The 7716-nt window shown below is 41.0% G+C and overlaps 1 protein-coding gene across 2 annotated transcripts in view; it reads right to left on the reverse strand.

Annotated features, from left to right (window-relative positions):
* LOC139749158 (ATP-sensitive inward rectifier potassium channel 12-like) overlaps positions 1–4118 on the reverse strand; it is a 568779-nt gene extending 564661 nt beyond the window's left edge. For both annotated transcript variants that reach the window (XM_071662809.1, XM_071662810.1), the window contains exon 1: positions 3938–4118. The gene's annotated coding sequence lies outside the window, so the exon portion shown is untranslated. The remainder of the gene's footprint in view (positions 1–3937) is intronic.
* Positions 4119–7716: the final 3598 nt, after the last annotated feature.

Raw genomic sequence — 7716 nt, forward strand, 5'->3', positions numbered from 1 at the left:
GTGAGTAATACGGTAGTTGAGGGAATGATTGGTGTACGTGGGGTGTTCATTGTTGAAAATGGAAATGGTGAAGAGCTTGTAGATTTATGTGCTGAAAAAGGACTGGTGATTGGGAATACCTGGTTTAGAAAGAGGGATATACATAAATATACATATGTAAGAAGGAGAGATTGCCAGAGAGCGTTATTGGATTACGTATTTATTGATAGGCGCGCGAAAGAAAGACTTTTGGATGTTAATGTGCTGAGAGGTGCAACTGGAGGGATGTCTGATCATTATCTTGTGGAGGCGAAGGTGAAGATTTGTAGAGGTTTTCAGCAAAGAAGAGAGAATGTTGGGGTGAAGAGAGTGATGAGAGTAAGTGAGCTTGGGAAGGAGACTTGTGTGAAGAAGTACCAGGAGAGACTGAGTACAGAATGGAAAAAGGTGAGAACAAAGGACGTAAGGGGAGTGGGGGAGGAATGGTATGTATTTAAGGAAGCAGTGATGGCTTGCGCAAATGATGCTTGTGGAATGAGAAGCATGAGAGGTGGGCAGATTAGAAAGGGTTATGAGTCACCGGTGGGATGAAGAAGTAAGATTATTAGTGAAAGAGAAGAGAGAGGCATTTGAACGATTTTTGCAGGGAAATAATACAAATGACTGGGAGATGTATAAAAGAAAGAGGCAGGAGGTCAAGAGAAAGGTGCAAGAGGTGAAAAAGAGGGCAAAAGAGAGTTGGGGTGAGAGAATACCGTTAGATTTTATGAAGAATAAAAAGATATTTTGGAAGGAGGTAAATAAAGTGCGTAAGACAAGGGAACAAATGGGAACTTCAGTGAAGGGGGCTAATGGGGAGGTGATAACAAGTAGTGGTGATGTGAGACGGAGATGGAGTGAGTATTTTGAAAGTCTGTTGAATGTGTTTGATGATAGAGTGGGAGATATAGGGTGTTTTGGTCGAGGTGGTGTGCAAAGTGAGAGGGTTAGGGAGAATGATTTGGTAAACAGAGAAGTGGTAGTAAAAGCTTTGCGGAAGATGAAAGCCGGCAAGGCAGCAGGTTTGGATGGTATTGCAGTGGAATTTATTAAAAAAAGTGGGTGACTGTATTGTTGACTGGTTGGTAAGGTTATTTTTTGTATGTATGACTCATTGTGAGGTGCCTGAGGATTGGCGGAATGCTTGCATAGTGCCATTGTACAAAGGCAAAGGGGATAAGAGTGAGTGCTCAAATTACAGAGGTATAAGTTTGTTGAGTATTCCTGGTAAATTATATGGGAGGGTATTGATTGAGAGGGTGAAGGCATGTACAGAGCATCAGATTGGGGAAGAGCAGTGTGGTTTCAGAAGTGGTAGGATGTGTGGATCAGGTGTTTGCTTTGAAGAATGTATGTGAGAAATTCTTAGAAAAGCAAATGGATTTGTATGTAGCATTTATGGATTTGGAGAAGGCATATAAGAGAGTTGATAGAGATGCTCTGTGGAAGGCATTAAGAATATATGGTGTGGGAGGCAAGTTGTTAGAAGCAGAGAAAAGTTTTTATCGAGGATGTAAGGCATATGTACGTGTAGGAAGAGAGGAAAGTGATTGGTTCTCAGTGAATGTTGGTTTGCGGCAAGGTTGTATGATGTCTCCATGGTTGTTTGTTTATATATATATATATATATATATATATATATATATATATATATATATATATATATATATATATATATATATATATGTATAAATATTTATTCATCATACTTAATCGCTGTCTCCCGCGTTACCGAGGCAGCACAAGGAAACAGACGAAAGAATGGCCCAACTCACACACATACACATGTATATGCATATACTGACGAGGATCCAATAAGCAGTTACGTATACTGAGGTACAGTTTGTGAAAATTATGGTATTTATTTAGTTATGTTGCATGATGACCAGTGAGTGATGGTTTTCCGCCATGAAAGAAGCTGATTAGGTCGGGCTCTGTTCTGTTTCTTTGTCGGCATATTTCTCCTGATCTGTTAAACCTAAGCTAATCCAGTCCAGCCCAGCTAAGCTAGGTCAAATTTTTTATTCGTAGAGAAAATATTGTATTTATGTTATCAAACCTCCAACACTTTATCCTCCGGAATCTATATTACAAATTATCTCATGCAAGATGACTTACCACACCGGAAACAAGTGGCGCTGGGGAAGTAAACAATTACCCAACGTAACGCTGTAACATGACGACCCAACATTCTGGCGCCAACCTGGTGATCGAATTGTATGAGAGAAGATTCTAGAGCGCGTGGATTTCCCGTACAGAAGGTGACAGCGGCCTCAACGTTACGGAAACGTTAAAGAAAAACTCCTATGATAAGGATGAAGAAAAGATTGTGGAAATAATGTGAGATTACACAAGAAAATGGTCACGTTGGTCACCTACCCGGGAGAACCACAGTGTGAGTTCTCTTCATTTTCTGTTACCTTACCAGAGTTATCAGTCTGGTCTCGTGACAATAAATATTCAGGTAAATACTTCCAAGTGTAATGATGAAAGAAAGAAAACGGAAGAGCCATGATAAGGTCCTGATCAGACTTTGGACCTGACTGATTAACATTATTCATAAAGTTTTGATAGAAAATATATTTACACTTTTCGAGCGTATGATTATAAATTTTTGATGTTCAACAAACCATTAGAAATAATGTTTTAAACTGGTACTGGACACTTGGGTCATTATTCATAACGTCTGTGATAAGAAAACATCCTGCTGGTGTAGGCATGGTAGTTTGTATAACCTTTATAATAAACCCATGAAAAAAACTCTGTAACTAAGAACCCAGACAGTAGCAGTTTGTACCTGCTCCTTCAGCAAGTTACAATGTTATATCTGTTATTAAGATATAATGTCGCGAGTTGTCAGGTATCTTACATTAAGTTACAATGTTATATCTGTTATCAAGTTATAATGTCCCAGGCTGTCAGGTATCTTACATTAAGTTACAATGTTATATCTGTTATTAAGATATAATGTCTCGAGTTGTCAGGTATCTTACATTAAGTTACAATGTTATATCTGTTATCAAGGTATAATGTCCCAGGTTGTCAGTTATCTTACAAGATTAGACCAAGAAGTTACGTCTTCCTGCTCTAAACTCAAGCTTCCCATGGTGGAGGTTTGGGTCACCTAGCTACTGCTCGTGTTGACCCTCCTATACTCTTTCTGTACCATACATATGGTCTGTTCTCCAGTACACTGTACACTAAAATTCTTATATCTCGTCAGGCCAGTTATGTGACTCAGGACCATGATAGTGTGATAAACTCAGGCAAGATATGTTGTGTAGGTGTCACCATGTGCAGGTGTGGCACATGCACTTGCTCGCTACCTTAGTTCGCTCCATACTTGTTACTGTCAAGTGCAGTGACCGCGCGTCAGTACTTACTACCTCCCACTGCTGAGTTCGGGGATGACTGGCATACCCAACATAACAGACCGATGCCAAGTCACTACTTCTCTCACAAACAGTAAAGTAGATGCTAGACCGAGAGTGTAATGTGTTGCTAGAACTCTGGTCCGTCATATGTGTAGTGTACCCTGGCAGGTGGGGAAGAACACAGTGTAACAGCCCGTCATGGTACTGGCTGTTATCCTCACGCCAGTTCTCTCACAACTACTGAACCAAAATAGAAATCACTAGATCATTAGTTGTGAGATCCAAGATCTGAAGCAATATCACTTCATTATACACTGAATATCAAAAGTCCTTTCTACTGGAGCTCTGGCCACGCCATCCATCTCCAGCTTCCCTCAACTTAACACTGTTATTACACACACTTCCTATGGTTAACTGGACCAGTTAATCAGTTATCATTCTCGGTATAACTGCCACTGGAACTCCACTATATCTTGTCAATACACTTATCATTTGACGTAATTATTTCCCATCAATAAAAACACTATAGATTTTCACTTTCATACCGTAATCACTAATTTTTCTCATTATCACGACTGTAATTATCATCATTTTCCGCCACTACGAGTCTGCACTGGTCCTTGTAGTATATAAGTCTTGGTTTCTACAACAGTGTACACGTCTTGCCCGGTCAGGCGTAATGGATGCCCGCCTCCCAGAGGTGGGTGTGGGCGACTATGGCCAGCCGGGGGACCTCGGGCAAGCAGAACAAGGCCTGGCGCGCCAAACACAGCACCAGCTGCTAATTGGTGCCTTGTGGGGGGGATGGGCGTGGGCAGAGTGGCGTGGTAGTGGAGATAGTGTGTGTGTGGGGGGGGGCTGAATGCTTGACCAGGTGTGTGTGGTGAGGGGGGGGGGGAGGGGGGAGGGGGTGAGAACCTGGGTCTGAGCACAAAGTAAGGTATTCCTGGCTCACACCTGCTCCTGCTACTGTCCCTGCTTGTGCTACTCTTACTTCCTTTGTTGCCAATGTTACTTACTTTTGATGCCAATTTCTCCTCTTACGTAGCTAGTAACTGGCACTGATATATCTAATTACCCCTTTTACCTATACACGGAATCGCCTCATTCCTGCACAAACACATTTCAAAAAAAAGTTTTGCTGCTAGACTGCCTGAAAGCAGCGACCCTGACCGGTAGCATGACTGTCTAGCATTAACACGAGCCCAGTGTTAAGACAGCCAACAGTTCCAACCTCGGAATTATTTACGTTCAGTTTACACTCTAATGTGACGTTCACTCTACACTCTGATGTTGTGAGGTTCAGTTTACACTCTGATGTTGTGACGCTCAGTTTACACTCTAATGTTGTAACGTTCAGTCTACACTCTGATGTTGTGAAGTTCAGTTTACACTCTAATGTTGTAACGTTCAGTCTACACTCTGATGTTGTGAAGTTCAGTTTACACTCTAATGTTGTGACGTTCAGTCTACACTCTGATGTTGTGACGTTCAGTCTAACTCTGATGTTGTGACGTTCAGTTTACCTGGGATGTTGTGGGGTTCAGTTTACACTCTGATGTGACGGTCAATTTACCTCTGATGCTGTGACATTCAGTTTACACTCTGATGTTGTGGCGTTCAGTTTATACTCTGATGTTGTGACGTTCAGTTTACCTCTGATGTTGTGGCGTTCAGTTTACACTCTAATTTTGTGACGTTCAGTTTACACTCTGATGTTATGGAGCTCAGTTTACACTCTGATGTTGTGACATTCAATTTACACTGTGGTGTTGTGACGTTCAGTTTGCACTCTGATGTTGTGACGTTCAGTTTACACTCTGATGTTGTGACGCTCAGTTTACACTCTGATGCTGTGACGTTCAGTTTACACTCTGATATTGTGATGTTCAGTTTACTCTCTAATGTTGTGACGTTCAGTTTACCTGGGATGTTGTGGGGTTCAGTTTACACTCTAATGTTGTGACGTTCAGTTTATCTCTGATGCTGTGACATTCAGTTTACACTCTGATGTTGTGACGTTCAGTTTACACTCTGATGTTGTGACATTCAATTTTCACTCTGATGTTGTGACGTTCAGTTTACCTCTGATGTTGTGGCGTTCAGTTTACACTCTAATTTTGTGACGTTCAGTTTACACTCTGATGTTATGGAGTTCAGTTTACACTCTGAGGTTGTGACATTCAATTTACACTCTGGTGTTGTGACGTTCAGTTTGCACTCTGATGTTGTGACGTTCAGTTTACACTCTGATGTTGTGACGCTCAGTTTACACTCTGATGTTGTGACGTTCAGTTTACACTCTGATGTTGTGATGTTCATTTTACACTCTGATGTTGTGACGTTCAGTTTACACTTTCATGTTGTGACGTTCAGTTTACACTCTGATGTTGTGACGTTCATCTTACACTCTGATGTTGTGACGTTCAGTTTACACTCTGATGTTGTGACGTTCAGTTTACACTTTGATGTTGTGACGTTTAGTTTACACTGACGTTGTGACGTTCAGTTTACACTTTGATGTTGTGACGTTCAGTTTACACTCTGATGTTGTGACGTTCAGTTTACGCTTTGATGTTGGGACGTTCAGTTTACACTCTGACGTTGTGACGTTAAGTTTACACTCTGATGTTGTGACGTTCAGTTTACACTTTGATGTTGTGACGTTCAGTTTACACTTTGTTGTTGTGACGTTCAGTTTATACCCTGATGTTGTGACGTTCAGTTTACACTCTAATGTTGTGACGCTCAGTCTACACTCTGATGTTGTGACGCTCAGTTTGCACTCTAATGTTGTGACCTTCAGTCTACACTCTGATGTTGTGACGTTCAGTCTAACTCTGATGTTGTTACGTTCAGTTTACCTGTGATGTTGTGGGGTTCAGTTTACACTCTAATGTTGTGACGCTCAGTCTACACTCTGATGTTGTGACGTTTAGTTTACCTCTGATGTTGTGACGTTCAGTTTACACTCTGATGTTGTGGCGTTCAGCTTATACTCTGATGTTGTGACGTTCATTCTAACTCTGGTGTTGTGACGCTCAGTTTGCACTCTAATGTTGTGACCTTCAGTCTACACTCTGATGTTGTGACGTTCAGTTTGCCTCTGATGTTGTGACGTTCAGTTTACACTCTGATGTTGTGACGTTCAGTTTACCTGGGATGTTGTGGGGTTCAGTTTACACTCTGATGTTGTGACGTTCAATTTATCTTTGATGCTGTGACATTCAGTCTACACTCTGATGTTGTGGCGTTCAGTTTATACTCTGATGTTGTGACATTCACTTTACACTCTGATGTTGTGACGTTCAGTTTACACTCTAATGTTGTGACGTTCAGTTTACACTCTGATGTTATGGAGCTCAGTTTACACTCTGATGTTGTGACATTCAATTTACACTCTGGTGTTGTGACGTTCAGTTTGCACTCCGATGTTGTGACGTTCAATTTACACTCTGAAGTTGTGATGCTCAGTTTACACTCTGATGTTGTGACGTTCATTTTACATTCTGATGTTGTGATGTTCAGTTTACACTCTGATGTTGTGACGTTCAGTTTACACTTTGATGTTGTGACGTTCAGTTTACACTCTGATGTGACGTTCATCTTACATTTTGTTGTTGTGACGTTCAGTTTACACTCTGATGTTGTGACGTTCAGTTTACATTCTGATGTTGTGACGTTCAGTTTACATTTTGATGTTGTGACGTTTAGTTTACACTCTAACGTTGTGACGTTCAGTTTACACTTTGATGTTGTGACGTTCAGTTTACACTCTGATGTTGTGACGTTCAGTTTACGCTTTGATGTTGGGATGTTCAGTTTACACTCTGACGTTGTGACGTTAAGGTTACAGTCTGACAGTTGTGACGCTCAGTTTACACTTTGATGTTGTGACGGTCAGTTTACACTCTGACATTGTAACTTTCAGTTTACACTTTGATGTTCGGACGTTCATTTTACACCCTGACGTTGGGTCGTTCAGTTTACACTCTGATGTTGTGACGTTCAGTTTACACTTTGATGTTGTGACGTTCAGTTTACACTTTGATGTTGTGACGTTCAGTTTATACTCTGATGTTGTGACGTTCAGTTTACACTCTGGTGATGGGACGCTCAATTTACACTCTAACGTTGTGACGTTCAGTTTACACTTTGATGTTGTGACGTTCACTTTACACTTTGACGTTGTGACGTTCAGTTTACACTCTGACGTTGTGAGGTTCAGTTTACACTCTGATGTTGTGACGTTTAGTATATACTCTGATGTTGTGACGTTCAGTTTACACTCTGATGTTGTGACATTTAATTCACACTGATGTTT

The sequence above is a fragment of the Panulirus ornatus genome, chromosome 6 (assembly GCF_036320965.1).
Source record: "Panulirus ornatus isolate Po-2019 chromosome 6, ASM3632096v1, whole genome shotgun sequence".
In the NCBI taxonomy this organism is placed as follows: domain Eukaryota; kingdom Metazoa; phylum Arthropoda; class Malacostraca; order Decapoda; family Palinuridae; genus Panulirus; species Panulirus ornatus.